This window comes from Dipodomys merriami, unplaced genomic scaffold, assembly GCF_024711535.1.
Source record: "Dipodomys merriami isolate MVZ:Mamm:240054 unplaced genomic scaffold, mDipMer1.0.p SCAF_18, whole genome shotgun sequence".
NCBI classification, from domain to species: domain Eukaryota; kingdom Metazoa; phylum Chordata; class Mammalia; order Rodentia; family Heteromyidae; genus Dipodomys; species Dipodomys merriami.
In genome coordinates this window covers 9,315,011-9,331,046 of record NW_027203159.1, presented here as the reverse complement: position 1 = coordinate 9,331,046, position 16,036 = coordinate 9,315,011, and the positions used below count along the sequence as shown (strand labels likewise).

Here is a 16,036-nt window from a genome sequence, read left to right as displayed (position 1 = left end):
GCATTTGTAATATGGTTTTGAGACTATTTGAAGATAATTTTTATTATTGATTCTGAATTTTGTAATTTGGAAAAGCTCTCTATAAAATTCCATCGAGAAATGGCAACTTTTCATGAGGTAATAAGAATTTTGAAGCACTTCTGGCAAACAATATGCTTTAGAACTTTCAGTATTACACAGAAATGTGTTGAATGTTTCTCTTCCTGATTTTTTGTCTATCATGGGGTTTGTAATGTGGGAAAGAAGAAGACATGAATGACAGAAGAACCAAGGAGGGATGGAAGCGAAAGAGAAGGAAGAATGGAAGGAAGAGAGGGAAGAAGGAGGGAACGAAGAGAGGTAGGAAGCAAAGAAGGCAGGGAAGACCAGAAGGCAGAGTGGGCGGAGGGCCGTCAGGAAGGAAGAAGGTAATGAAAGGAGGGAGGACTAAAGGAAGGAAGGAAGGAGGAAGGGAAAGGAAGAAGAAGGTGTTAAGGGAGGGAGGCAAGTGGGAAGGAAGAAGGGAATGCAAAATGAGAGTGAGGAAGGAAAGAATAAAGAAAGGAAGGGAGGAAAAAGGGTAAAAAGAAGAGTAAGTTGGAACTAAGGAAGAAGGGAAATAAGGAAGGAGGGAGGAATTGTGATATCGGCAAACTGTGGAGGAAGCTCTTTGGTTCACAGCTTGGGTGTCTGAACTTACTTGTTTTCCTTCCTGCGTTTCGCTTTCTATGTGGATGTCCATTGAACTGGAATCTGACATTGTGTTTGTGTGTGTCCCGGGTGGGGGGTTTGGGTGGGGAATTTGAGGGCACCTATTGCCTGCGAAATGCTTGTAATCCGGCCCTATATATGTGGTGTGAAAGTTAAAAGCTAAAGGATCACATGTTTGACTCCTCGCTATTTTGCTTTGCCAGTTCACAGTCAGCCAATGCTTGATCCAGCCCTGGACTCTTTCTGGTCCGGAGGGTGGGCAGAAATAAATTCAGACAAATGACAAGGAGAGGGAAGGGAAAATAGAGGCTGCTAGTGATCAGCATTATTCAGTGATCTTCTCCACAGTGTGTTCAGGGCTTTGACTGCTTTACCACTAGTGCTCCACGTAGGGGTTGAGGGCAGGTGTGTGTGGGGAAAAGAGACAGGAGGCAGCTGCCCTCCCGCCTCTTCATCCTCCTGTTCCTCATTCTACTCCTTCACCTCCATCAAGCCCAATCAATCGCACTGGAATACCATCTGGGAAAGGCATAGCCTATGCTACAGTCAAATCGGTCAAAGGAGTCCAGTGACAGCAGGAAGCACTGCGCCAGGATTAGGATATTCTGGGTGAGAGCTGATGGAGACAGCTTGAGGGAGGAGTAGAGACGGTAAGAGATACATGGAAGTCACAGGAATGGAACAAGATTTAAGGCTTTAGGTCCCACCACAGGAAAGGTTCTGTTTGTGATGACCTCTGGTGCAGATCTGATCTCACTCAAAAAAAAAATTGGTTGTTTCACGGGTCCTGGCATTGAGTTATTTGGTTGATTGTTGGGTTGGCAGGTGGCTTGGTAGTTTGCTTACTTAGCCAGGACAACTCTTCTTTTCTCATATGAAAAAAAAAATGATACTCGGATCTCAAACTCCTGCATTGATTTCATACATGATGAACTAGTGCGAGGCATCATGAAATTTTTTTAATAAACTTTGGAAACATACATATACTCAGAATTTCTGCCTCTATTTATGCAAATAAATAGGAGATAGAAAAGAATATTTGAAAACATCCCAAATTGAGGGCCATTACAAGTGTCTTCTTTACAAAACACAATAGCAGAAACTGTCTCTCATATAACTCTAGAACTCACTGTAGCAGTTTTAAATTAGGAAAAATACAATTTTCTACTCACAATTGTATGAACCTTCAAATATTGTGAAGTTTTTGATTAAACTAAGAGCAATTTTGCAATCAACACCCTAGATTCAGAAAGAGATACAATGAATCTCTCCATGTTATGATTTTATAACCATGGCCTGAAATCTAAAGATTGAAGCTGAATCCAGGTCATAGGATAACAGAGTGGATGTCTTAACATATTAAGATTTAACTTTTAAGAATCAGGAATTTACATTTTTGTCACTAGGCAATGGTGAGTTAAAGGAAACCACCTCTAAAGTTAGTGTAATCGGGCAAACACATTTTAAATTAATTGTCCAACACAAAACATCTTGCTCTTGCTCGGCTTTAGAAATACACGTTTCACTTCAACTGTCATAGTTTCCATGAAATTCTGCAACGTTTTCAGAAGAAATAGAAAAATCTCTCCATGACATTACTTCCCACATACTCTATCATGTCATTCACATCATTTTCCAACATTTACCTTAAAACAGATACCCAAATGTATTCATAAACTGATCACTTTATGTGGTACCAATATTTTCTGAAACATTACCTCTCTACATTTCCCCAGATGGTATGGGAATCTGCACAGTGTAAGACTGTGATTTTTATTGTAGTAACACTGCAATAAACTCTCAGGACCAACAGATTTCTCTCAAAATGAAAAAAAAATGTATTGGAGAAAAAGCAATATATTGTGGAAAGTACAAACCTTTGTTGTTATTCCCTGTAACATCTGTAGTATATCTTTGGAATCCTTATTAGGAGAATGAGGATTCAAAATATGACGAAGTATTATGGAAATTGCTTTCTGATGTACTCTCACTTTCTGTAGATAGTTCTTACTTTTTTCTTTATAAAAATATTCATTCTAGTTAAACAATTATTGTTTTAGTCAATTGGCATTGTTACCCTGTGTTGACTTTTGAGAGTATACAATAATGGAGGACTCAAAGTTTACCTGCATTTTTACAATTCAATGAAGAAAAAGCCCAAAATTTACTTACTTTCTTGCATCTCAATCTGGCATATATAATTTCAAAGGTATAATTATCATCATGTCTAAAATTTCAGTGTCCATAAATAGGAATGTTATCTTCTTCTGTTGTTCTTGTTAATATAACTCTATGATTCAAAAAAAGAAGAAAACAAGGTGAACTCGACCAGGCAAATAATTTCTAAAAGTATGTGTATATTCTTTTTTTTATTTTTTTATTTGAGAACATACTGTACAGAGGGGTTACAATTACATGGGCAAGATAATGAGTACATTTCTTACCAAGCATTGCAGCTTCCTCCTTTGTTTACCCTTCACCTTCCTTCCCAGACTCCCCCTTCCCCCCACCCAATCATACCCCCATCCCCCCCCACACACCGACATTGTAAAGCTGGTTTTGACATGACATTTTGTACTTCTCATTGTTGCAACAGGTCCACCTGAATCCTTAAACGACTTGTTTGTCCCCATCTCCTCCACATGTTATACTGACATCAAATATAGTGAAAGTGGGGGTTACACTGTGGGGGAGGGACATACAAAGCAACAAAGAAATAATCTTATAAATGCGTTAGAAACACATGCATGAAAGAAACGAAAACATTAAAATACATATTTAAGGGTTCATTTTCCTAACATCACATTATCTGACCTTTTCCGCTTGACTCATACCTATACTAGATATTGCAAATAAGGGAAACCATGGGAACTACGTTTCTTTGGGCCTGACTTACTTCACTTAATATAATTTTTTCCAAACCTTTCCATTTCCTAACAAATGGGGAAATGTCATTCTTTCTGATGGAGGCATAGAATTCCATTATGTATATATACCACATTTTCTTGATCCATTCATCTACTGAGGGGCATCTGGGTTGGTTCCATATTGTATTGACAGGCAAGTAAATGTCAGCAAGTCTACTGGGAGAAAAATTCAAAGAGAAAAATCATGACTAAATATTTCAAAATCAGATGACACGAATGAAATTATTTCTTTAGTGAAACGTAAAGGAAATAGGTAGAACCTATTTAATTCTAAATCTTTTTGTACAATTGAACTGAAATACATTGATTTTCTATTTCATAGATTAGGATCACTTATAGTAAGCAATAGAAATACATAAATTTTGAATGCAACACAATCCATAATTTTCAGGTATTTGTTTTCTCCATCATAGGCAACCAGTAAAGGAAAATATGTCATGACAACTTTTAAGAGAATTTGGAATAGGTTTTCTAAATTATGGATGTCTGAATTAAACAAGTACATATACCCTTTTAAAATATTAAAAAAAACCCTATTAAAATATACACTCATCTGAAGGAGGTTTCACCATTCTTCTACATTTATTGATTCCTGCTAGGATTATAAGATCAGTAGGAAGAATTACTCAGACAAGTGCTTCTCAGAGAAGATATGTACCACAAAGCAAAGGAATCATTGTGAATCACGAGAATCAAAGTTTGATATTGGGACTGTTGTTTACTAAGTAGTAAATTTCAGTAGAATAGTAGTTAGTTGACCATGAAGGAGAGCCAGAAGACAATTAAACACAGTACCCACACAAATGTGATGGGAATAGAAGTAAATTTCAAGATCACCAGAATGGAATGTGCTATTTTCTGAAGTGTGGAGAAGTAAATTATTTTGATTTTTTATCCACTGAACAAAAGTTATCACTTGGAGAATTTTTTTTTATTTTTTGTGAACCTAATGTACAGAGGGGTTACAATTACATGGGCAAGATAATGAGTACATTTCTTATCGAGCATTGCAGCCTCCTCCTTTGTTTACCCTTCACATCCCTTCCCAACCTCCCCCCGCCTCCCCTCCAAATATCCCCCCCCCTGCACCAAAGTTGTGAAGTTCGTTTTTGACATGACAACTTATACATCTCATAGTTGCACCGGGCCCACCTGTAGCCTTAAAGGACTTGTTTTTCCCCATCTCCTCCACAAATTATACCGACATCAAATACAGTGAAAGCAGGGGTTATACTGTGGGGGAGGGACATACAAAGCTACAAAGAAATAATCTTATAAATGAGTTAGAATCAAATGCATGAAACTATTGGCCATCATTCTTTCTTCTTCAGAGAAGTTTCTCTTTATGTCTTTAGCCCGCTTATTTATTGAGCAGTTGATTCTTTGAGGATGTGTTGTTGGGGGATTTAATTTTTTGAGTTCCAAGTATATTTTAGATATGAGACCCTTGTCCGTTGTATGGCTAGTGAAGATATTCTCCCAATCCGTGGGCGTTCTATTGATCTTGCTAGCTATGTCCTTTGCCATGCAAAAGCTCTGCAACTTTATGCAATCCCATTTGTCCAACCTTTCTTTGATTTGTTGTGTTTCTGGGTCTCTATTCAGAAAATTTCGGCCTGAGCCAAGGAGACCTAGAGTTTCTCCTATTCCATCCTGTAATGTTTTCAGAGTGTCTGCTTTGACTCCGAGGTCTTTGATCCATTTGGAGTTGATTCTGGTGCAGGGTGATATATAAGGATCTAGTTTTATTTTTCTACAAGTAGTTAACCAATTTTGCCAGCACCATTTACTGAAGAGGCTGTCTTTCTTCCATTCTATTATTTTAGTTCCCTTATCAAAGATTAGTTGGCTATAGTTCTGTAGGTTCACTTCTCGGTTTCAAATCTATTCCATTGGTCCTGAGGTCTGTTCTTATGCCAGTACCAAACTGATTTGATTACTATGACTTTATAGTAGAGTTTGAAATTTGGTATTGATATTCCACCAGCAGTGTTCTTTCGGATGAGGAGCGCTTTTGATGTTCGGGGTCTTTTATTGGATGAATTTTTGGATTGCCTCTTCTATTTCCTTAAAGAATGAGGTTGGAATTTTGATAGGTATTGCATTGAATTTGTAGATAGCCTTGGGAAGTATTGCCATTTTCACGATGTTAATCTTGCCAATCCAGGAGCATTGGAGGTTTTGCCATTTTCTAAGTTCTGCTTTGATTTCCTTTTTCAAGATTTTAAAGTTTTCATCATAGAGGTCCTTCACTTCTTCAGTTAAGTTGATTCTTAGGTATTTTATTTTTTGTGGGGCTATTACAAATGGAGTTGCTTTCCTAATTTCAGCCACAGTTTTCTCATTGTTGGCATACAGAAAAGCCATTGATTTTGGGGGGTTAATTTTATAACCTGCTACTTTGCCAAAGTTTTGAATCAGCTTGAGTAATTTGGGAGTGGTGTCTATGGGATTCTTCAAATACAAGATCATGTCATCTGCAAAGAGGGAGAGTTTTATTTCTTCTTTCCCTATTTGGGTCCCCTTTATGTTTGCATCTTGTCTTATTGCTGTAGGTAGGCATTCTAATACTAGATTGAAGAGAATTGGAGAGTATGGGCATCCTTGTCTTGTTCCTGAGTTAAGAGGAAACGGCTTTAGTTTTTCACCATTGAGTATAATGCTGGCTGTAGGTTTGTCATATACAGCCCTTATTGTATTGAGGAGTGTTCTATGGATTCCTAATTTTTCCAACAAAAAAAGGGGTGTTGGATCTTGTCGAATGATTTTTCTGCATGTATTGAGATAACCTTGTGGTTCTTATCCTTGCTTGGAAAAACTTTTGTAAGTACATTTTGCATTGTCATTTGTAGAAAGAAAACAATCATTTAAGAGGAAAATGTCCCAGTGACATCCATATGGAAAATATGGAAGAAGGAAATGAGAGCAAGGAACTGTTACCTGTCTCCTAAAGTTAACTGGATTCACCAAACATGTTTACTTTCCCTTCCTCTGTATGATAGAAAACATCCCACTCTTAGCTTTTCTACAGCAATCGACAGTTCTGTGTAGAGTCTTCTATATGTGGGGCCACGATTACTGTGATATAGCCAATAAACCTCATTTCTTTTTAAACAACAGGAAATTCAATCCTACTTTCCTGTATGAAAATAGAAATGCTGCTGCCAGCCTGAAACCAAGAGAAAACTTCCCAATTTCTCTTATATGCATTGTTGGATTATAATCCTTTGGAAGAGAAATGCGTGAGCACTCAGTAGTCAAATCCTATGAATAGATTTCCCACACTTTTCATATGTGTGTTTGTGTCTGTGTGTCTGTGTGTGAGAGTTTGCATGTGTTTTGTGTGTTTTAAAGATACTGAAAAGAGAGGTGACAGTTATATGAACAAGATAATGAGTCCAGTTCCTATTGAGTATTGTTACCCTCCTTGATTTTTCCCTACCATGACTCCCTACATCCCCAACTCATCCCTCCCCAATGCAATGTGGTAAAGTTCATTTACAACATAGTGTTTTGTACAATTCATTGTTACAATGGGTCAACCTGTCTCCTTATTTAAGCATTTTGTTTTTTTTTCCTTTTCCTCCCGAATTAAAGTAGCTTATATGCAAGATTCATGACAGCAACATCAAATACATTGAGAACAGGGGTTATACCACGGGCGAGGAACATGTAAATTAACAAAAGCATTACATGGTACATTATAAATACCTTAGGAACAATAACAAGAAAGATAAAAGATATTTTGTGTCCCTATCTTGGGGTTCATTTCGCTTAACATCATCTTATATGGTCATATATACAAAGCTTTTGGCCTTTTCTTCTTCTCCTACACATGTACTACTTATTGCAAATAAGGAAAACTATGGGACCTATGTTTCTTTGGGACTGGCTTATTTCATTTAATAAATTTTTTTCCAAGTCTGTTTTCTCTAACAAATTGCGCAATACCATTCTTTCTGATGGAGGCATAGAATTCCATTATTAATTTATGTACCACATCTTTCCTGATCCATTCATCTACTGACGGCATCTGTATTGGTTCCATATCTTACCTACGGTAAATAATGCTGCAATAAACATAGTTGTGCTGCTGATCTCGATATGGCCTTGTTTGTGATCGTATTCAGAAATGACCAAAAGTGGAATTGTCGATCATTTGGGAGCTCTATGTAGAGTCTCTTCAGTAAACTCCATACTGCTTTCCAAAGTGGTTGAACAAATTTTCACTCCCACCAACAATACAGCAGGGTTCCCTTCTGGCCACATCTCTTCCAGCATCTGTTTTATTAGAGTTCTTGATTATATACACTTTAATGGGGTGAGATGGAATCTCAATGTTGTTTGGATCTGCATTACTTGTATTGCTATAAGGGTTGAAGTTTTCTTCATGTGTCTATTGGCCGTTCTTATTATCTCATGAGAGAATTTTCTCTTTAAGTGTTTAGCTCACTTATTTATTGGGCAGTGTTTTCTTTGAAGATTGGTTGGAGATTTAATTTTTTGCATTCCAAGTATATTTTAGATATGAGTCCTTTATCTGTTTTATGGGTAGTAAAGGTCTTCTCACAATCTTCTGGCTTTATATTGACCTTGCTAGCTATGTGCTTTGCCATAGAGAAGCCCCACAGATTCATGCCATCACATTTGTCCAATCTTTATTTGTTTTCTGTGTTTCTGGGTCTCTATTAATAAAATTTAGTCCTCTGTTAAGGAGACCTAGGGTTTCTCCTATTATTTCTGATAAGGTTTTCAGTGTATCTTCTTCGACTCTGAGGACTTTGAGCAATTCAGAGTTGATTCTAGTACAAGGTGATACAAAAGGGGCTAGCTTTAGTTTCCTATGGATGATTAGCCAATTTTGCCAGCACCATTAACTGAAGAAGCTGCCTTTCTTCCACTCTATTTTTAGATCCCGTATAAAGGATTAGATGGCTATAGGTCTGTGGATTCATTTCTGAGTTTTTAGTTTTATTCCATTGTTATTCAGGCTTATTCTTGTGCCAGTACCACAGTTTTCATTACTGACTTTGTAGTAGAGTTTGAAATTTGATATTATTATTTCTCCAGCACTGATCTTTCTGATTAGGATCTTTTTCGTATTTGGGTGTCTTATTGTTCCATAGGAATTTTGTGATAGCTTCTTCTACGCCATTAAAGAATGAGATTGAAATATTGGTAGTTATCTCACTGAATTTGTAGATAGCCTTTGGAAGTACTGCCACTTTAACGATACTGATCATTCCAATCAGGAGCATGGGAGGTTTTTCCACTTCCTACGTTTTGCTTTGATTTCCTTTTTCTGGTTTTTAAAGTTTTCATCATAGAGTTCCTTCATTTCTTTAGTTAAGAAATCACCCACATATTTTAATTTTTGTGGGGCTATTACAAAAGTGTTGTTTTCCTGGTTTCAGTTCTGCTCTTTTCATTGTTGGCATACTGAAAATCCATTTTTTGAAGGTTAATTGTATAACCTGCTACATTGCCAAATATTTGAATTAGCTTGTGTAATTTGGGAGTAGAGTACATGGGATTCTTTAAATACAAGATCATGACATTTGCAGAGAGAGAGTTTTACTTCAACTTTTCCTTTTTGGATCCTCTTTATGTTTGCATTGAATTGCCAAAACATGCATGAAGATATATACAACATCTCTGGCCAAATAGAAATGTCAAGAACTCCAGTGTATACCCAATGATTTCTTCTTAGCAACAGCATGAGTTTTTATAAATAAAAGAAATAGCAAAGAAATATGGGATTGTTTTAAGGGTTTAAGACACCTCGGTAGAGTGAGAAATCTAGATTGTCATGATAACTCTGAATTTTGGTAAGATATTTGTTTAAACCAACATTCCAATGCAGTTATTTGTATATAACGTGTGATACTTATTCTACCCTCACAGTGATTTTTTTAGTAAGTACAAATGCATTTGTTCAATTTGATGCATATGTTCAATTTTATATAATTGATATTGATACAGTTTCTAATAAGGATACAGTCTATTGGACTCTCTGTTGATATATTTTGTTATCCTTGAATGTGACTATGAAATATTGAAATACCTCATAGGTAAAAATGTTCAATTTATCTAATAACCAGGGTTCGATATTGGATTGGTCATGTAGCAAATGCATCTTGCTTAAACTACAAGATTGTTAATAACAAAAAATGGAATTCCTTGCATTAACATCAAATTAGTCTGCAAATTTCAAATCATTTCCATCAAAAAATAATGTAAGTTAAACTCCAATGAGATTGCTACTTACTCCAGTTTTAGTGAGACATATTAAGAAAAGAAAACGTATCAGAGCTGGAAATAATAGTAGCCTGTTGTATGAATGTGAAAAATGTTCAAACACCTTGGAAAGCTATATGTGATTTCTTCATATTTTAAAAAGAGAGCTCCTCTTTATCCAGAAATCCATTCACCTGCATTTACCCAAAAGTTCACATTTAAGTAAACAATTAAAGATAGCAATATGAGTATGATCATTTTAGCATTACTTATCAGCGCCAGGATATGAAATCAACAATGTTGGATAAACACATTTTGGCATACTACCTATAACCACATCACGAAAGGTTCACATCTTTAATTTTGAATAAAACTCTATGAGATTAAATGCAATTCTATTAAGCAAGTTGTTAATACTGTAGTTTTTCAGCTTTTTTTAAATAATGCAAGCCCTTGCATGGCAATCCAAATTTATTGAACTACTGATGCTAAGCTATACAAAATTGCACCACTTTAATTAAGGCTTTTTAGTTTACATTTGGCCACCTCATAGTAGTTGTAACATTAGGTTGGTCAATTTAAACACTGTGGCTCCCTGTTGGATAGACACACAATCTTTACACCCAAACGTTAATGCATACAAAGCAACAAGGCATTGTTAAATAAAACAGCAATAGTTACTGCAAATTAGACCAATTACACATGATTAAAATTACTTCCCACATTCACATCCACAGTACTCTTCCACCATTTAACATCTCAACCAAAACGTTACACATGGGAAACAATCACTAATAGGCAAAAATACTAAACCTGTATATTTGGCATTGCAAATACACTTATGCATGAGCAAGCAAGGGGTTCACAGTGAGAATCTACAGCTGCAGAAGCCTGAAAATGATTTACAAAAATTGTTAAATAATTGTTTGAAAATATACACTTCTTGTTGTAGACCCCCACTGTACACACAACTATAAACATTGTTCCTTATGTAAACAAAAAAGAAAAAACATCGTAAGATTTGAAAGGTCTGGACATTTCCTTCCCGACAGATATTAAAGGCATCGTCTTTATCTAAGACATTATACTGAAAGGACTATCGTATTTTAAAGACAAGATCACTGTCTCACAGGTTTTTGAAAAATTAAAAAAAAACTATATAGCTGTGTTATTCAAAGCGCTTATTTTGTACAATACAATGATAATGACCTTCAATTTTTTTAAAAAAATTACAATAAGCTACAATTATTAAAGAAGCGAAGTTATATGGAGTAGTCTATATAGGAGCTCTTTGGACTTTCTTTTATTATGCTAAAATAGTGGTGCTTTTAGGATTTACATTATTGTACTCTTCAATACAAAGAATGGGGATGTGTTAAAGTATACAGTACACCATTTTCATACATGTACAACATTGGTGGATGAAGAATGTCTCTTAGCAGTAATACTGGATGTAGCCTCTGGTTTTACCAGCTGCATACTGTAGGACTATTATATAAGTAAAAATCTGTCATGATACTGGAAAGTGATTAGAATGTGCAAATTGATATAGTAGCTTTCATCTGCCTCTTAAAGGTACCACCACAGGAAAGTCCATTTAAGATGTTGGTAGGTTTAACAAAGTTGGAATGCTGGCACTGTTGAATTGGGCAACAGTTCTTCAAACCTGGCTCAGAGCTACAATGCATTTAATATATTAAAGCAGCTGACATGATGACTTTTTGGGAGCCTTTCCAGGTACTGGAGTTTTTCTGTTAATTTAAGAATGCACAGTTGTTCCATTGTCTTGCTAGATTTTGACCTTGTTCCTTTCCTACAACCTTTTCATCTTCCAAGTCACACTTATTACCAACCAGTATCATTGGAACATCATCAGTGTCTTTAACTCGAAGAATCTGCTCTCTTAGATCTTGTAAGTCATTAAATGTGGACTGTGCTGTGATGGAATAAACTAAAGCAAAGCCTTGTCCATTTTTCATGTATAAATCCCTCATTGCGGTAAACTGTTCCGTTCCTGCAGTATCCAAAATTTCAAGCATACACTGCTGAGCATCTACTTCAACTTGCTTTCTATAAGAATCTTCTATTGTAGATCATATTTTTCAACAAAAATTCCTTGAACAAACTGTACAGTCAGAGCAGATTTTCCACCTCCTGAGCCAAGAACACCCAGCTTATACTCACGCATGATGCAAACTTGTCCAAACCTAGTACCTCTCACGCTGTCACCCGGATCCTCGCGGCCAACGTCGCCCTGTGCTCCCCCTGGGTCTCGGCTCCCGGCGCCATGGCAGTCCTGCCACTGCCCAGTTTTTCAGCTTTTTCCTCCTTAAAAAATCTATTCTTACTGGTCGCTGTTTTATTAACCTTGTAAACTCAGGTACTCAGGAGGCTGAGATCTGAGGATCATGGAAGAAGTCTAGACCGTTATCTCCAATAATCCACTTGAAAACCAGTTAGTTCAGTATCTCAATCAATAGACTCTCCTTGAGCTGAGGGTGTAGGGACAGCTCCCAATAACTCAAACCCCACAAATCAATATATATATATATATATATATATATACTAATTTACTTATATATAGCATAAATATAATATATATAGTCAGTTATATATATTCTGCAAGTCAACATATAAAAATAATTATATCAATATTCACATATTTCAATAAGATTTGACTACCTAATTTTTGATGAGAACATGATAGTCATAGACACACACACACGCACACACACATACACATACAAACACACAAACACAGAGTTAATACCCCGAAAATAAACAGTAAAGAATGAATGATGATGTGGCTTGTCACTAAACCAAGTAGCTTAACCAGGACAGAATCCAACTTTGAAGAGTTTTTTATTCACTCACTCACATTTTCCTGTGCCTTGAATTATTTACCCAAAACTCATTCAACTATAAATAAACAGTGTTATTGTAGATGAAAATTTAAAAAAAAGACAAAACACCACACATGTTAATTTCATTTGAGGTGCTGGAAAATTTAGGTATAATACAATTGGGCATTCACTTTATTCCAAAACCAGTGTATTTTGATGCCAAATTTATAACTTTTCCCTTAGAAAGTACTTGGATTTAGGTCGTGGCCTAAATTTAGAATATTTCCTTGGAAAATTTGTCATTGCAGATTAGAATTACAAACAATATTTCCCTTCTCTCACATTTTGTATATTAGAATATTAATGTACACAATAGTTTGGTTTGAAAATTAATATAACTGCTACACTGCATCTTTCAGCGTGGGAAATATACATTCATTGAAAATTTCAATGAGTTATCAAATATCCTAATGCTTTTTTTAAATTTAATTTTATTTTATTTGTGAACATACTGTACAGAGGAGTTACAATTACATGGGCAGGATAATGCGTACATTTCTTACCAAGCATTGCAGCCTCCTCCTTTGTTTACCCTTCACATCCCTACCCAGAATCCCCCCTCCCCCCAATCCCAATACATGTCCTTCCCCCCCCTTACGCCCCCCCCCGCAAAAACGTTGTAAAGCTCATTTTGGACATGACAACTTGTACTTCTCATTGTTGCAACAGGTCCACATGTATCCTTGAACAACTGGTTTTTCCCCATCTCCTCCAAAGTTATACTGACATCAAATATAGTGAAAGCAGGGGATATACTGTGGGGGAGGGACATACAAAGCAACAAAGAGATAAACTTATAAATGCATTAAAAACACATGCATGAAAGAAAAAAAAACCTTAAAATACACATCTAAGGGTTCATTGTCCTGACATCACATTATCTGACCTTTTCCGCTTGACTCATACATATACTAGATATTAAAAATAAGGGAAACCATGGGAACTATATTTTTTGGGCCTGGCTTACTTCATTTAATATAATTTTTTCCAAGATTTTCCATTTCCTAACAAATGGGGCAATGTCATTCTTTCTGAAGGAGGCATAGAATTCCATTATGTATATATACCACATTTTCTTGATCCATTCATCTACTGAGGGGCGTCAGGGTTGGTTCCATATCTTAGCTATGGTAAATAATGCTGCAATAAACATGGTTCTGCTGGTAGCTTTAGTGTGGTCTTGTTTGTAAACATTTGGGTAAATGCCCAAAAGTGGGATTGCTGGGTCATAGGGGAGTTTTATGTGAAGTCTTTTGAGGAACCTCCATAATGCTTTCCAAAGTGGTTGAACAAGTTTACATTCCCACCAACAATGAAGTAAGGTTCCTATCTGTCCACATCCCCTCCAGCATCTGTTGTTGTTAGAGTTCTTGATTTTTGCCGTTCTAACTGGAGTGAGGTGATATCTCAATGTTGTTTTGATTTGCATTTCTTTTATGGCTAGGGATGTTGAACATTTCTTCATGTGGCAATTGGCCATCCTTCTGTCTTCTTCAGAGAAGTTTCCCTTTAAGTCTTTCGCCCACTTACTTATTGGGCAATTGTTTCTTTGAGGATTTGTTCTTGGGGGTTTAATTTGTTGAGTTCCAAGTATATTTTAGATATGAGATCCTTGTCCATTGTATGGCTCGTAAAGATCTTCTCCCAATCGGTGGGCTTTCTATTGATCTTGCTAGCTATGTCATTTGCCCTGCAGAAGCTCTGCAACTTTATGCAATCCCATTTGTCCAACCTTTCTCTATTCAGAAAATTTCGGCCTGAGCCAAGGAGACCTAGGGTTTCTCCTATTCCATTCTGTATTGATTTCAATATTCTCTACTTTGAGTTCAAGGTCTTTCATCCATTTGGAGTTGATTCTGGTGCAGGGTGATATATAAGGATCTAGCTTTAGTTTTCTACATGTAGTTAACCAATTTTGCCAGCACCATTTACTGAAGAGGCTGTCTTTCTTCCTTTCTAGTTTTTTTTTTAGCTCCCTTCCTGAAGATTAGATGTCTATAGGTCTGTAGGTTCATTTCTCGGTTTTCAATTCTATTCCATTGGTCCTGAGGTCTGTTCCTGTGGCAGTACCAAGCTGTTTTGATTACTATGGATTTATAGTAGAGTTTGAACTTTGGTATTGATATTCCTCCAGCACTGTTCTTTCTGTTGAGAAGCTATTCGGGGTCTTTTATTGTTCCATATGAATTTTTGGATTGCCTCATTATTTCCTTGAAGAATGAGGTTGGAATTTTGATAGGTATTGCATTGAATTTGTAGAAAGCCTTGGGAAGTATTGTTATTTTCAGGATGTTAATCTTTCCAATCCAGGAGCATGGGAGGTGTTGCCATTTTCTAAGTTCTGCTTTGATTTCCTTTTTCAAGTTATTAAATTTTTCATCATAGATGTCCTTCACTTCTTTGGTTAAGTTAATTCCTAGGTATTTTATTTCTTGTGGGGCTATTAGAAATGGAGTTACTTTCCTAATTTCAGCCACACTTTTCTCATTGTTGGTATAAAGAAAAGACATTGACTTTGGGGGGTTAATTTTATAACCTGCTACTTTGCCAAAGTTTGAATCAACTTAAGTAATTTGGGGTACGCTCTATGGGATTCTATAAGAGAAGTTGATGTCATCTGCAGAGGGAGATTTTTATTTCTTCTTTCCCTATTTGGATCCCCTTTATGTCTGCATCTTGTCTTATTGCTGTAGCTAGGCATTCTAATACTAGATTGAAGAGAAGTGGAGAGAGTGGGCATCCTTGTCTTGTTCCTGAGTTAAGAGGAAATGGCTTTAGTTTTTCACCATTGAGTATAATACTGGCTGTAGGTTTGTCATATACAGCCTTTATTGTATTGAGGAATGTTCCATGGATTCCTAATTTTTCCAAAACCTTCCTCATGAAGGGGTTTTGGATTTTGTCGAATGCTTTTTTCTGCATCTATTGAGATAACCATATGGTTCTTATCGTTGCTCCTGTTGATGTGATGAATAATATTAATTGATTTGCATATATTGAACCAGCTTTGCATCCCTGAAATGAATCCTCTTTGATCATGGTGTATGAGCTTTTGCATGAATTGTTAAAGTCGATTGGCCAAAATTTTGTTGAGAAGTTTTGCATCAATATTCATCAAAGAAATGGGTCTATAGTTCTCTTTCTTTGAAGAGTCCCTGCCTGGTTTTGGGATGAGGGTTATGATGGCTTCATTGAATGTGTTCGGTAATGAAATTTCTCTTTCAATTTCAGTGAAGAGTTAAAGGAATTTTTGAAGGGGTAGGGGAATAACAAAGCACT

General features: G+C 36.3%; 1 pseudogene; it reads right to left on the bottom strand.

The window, feature by feature from the left end:
- Window positions 1–11,550: 11,550 nt before the first annotated feature.
- On the bottom strand, window positions 11,551–12,042 carry LOC138829955 (ras-related protein Rap-1b-like; annotated as a pseudogene).
- Window positions 12,043–16,036: the final 3,994 nt, after the last annotated feature.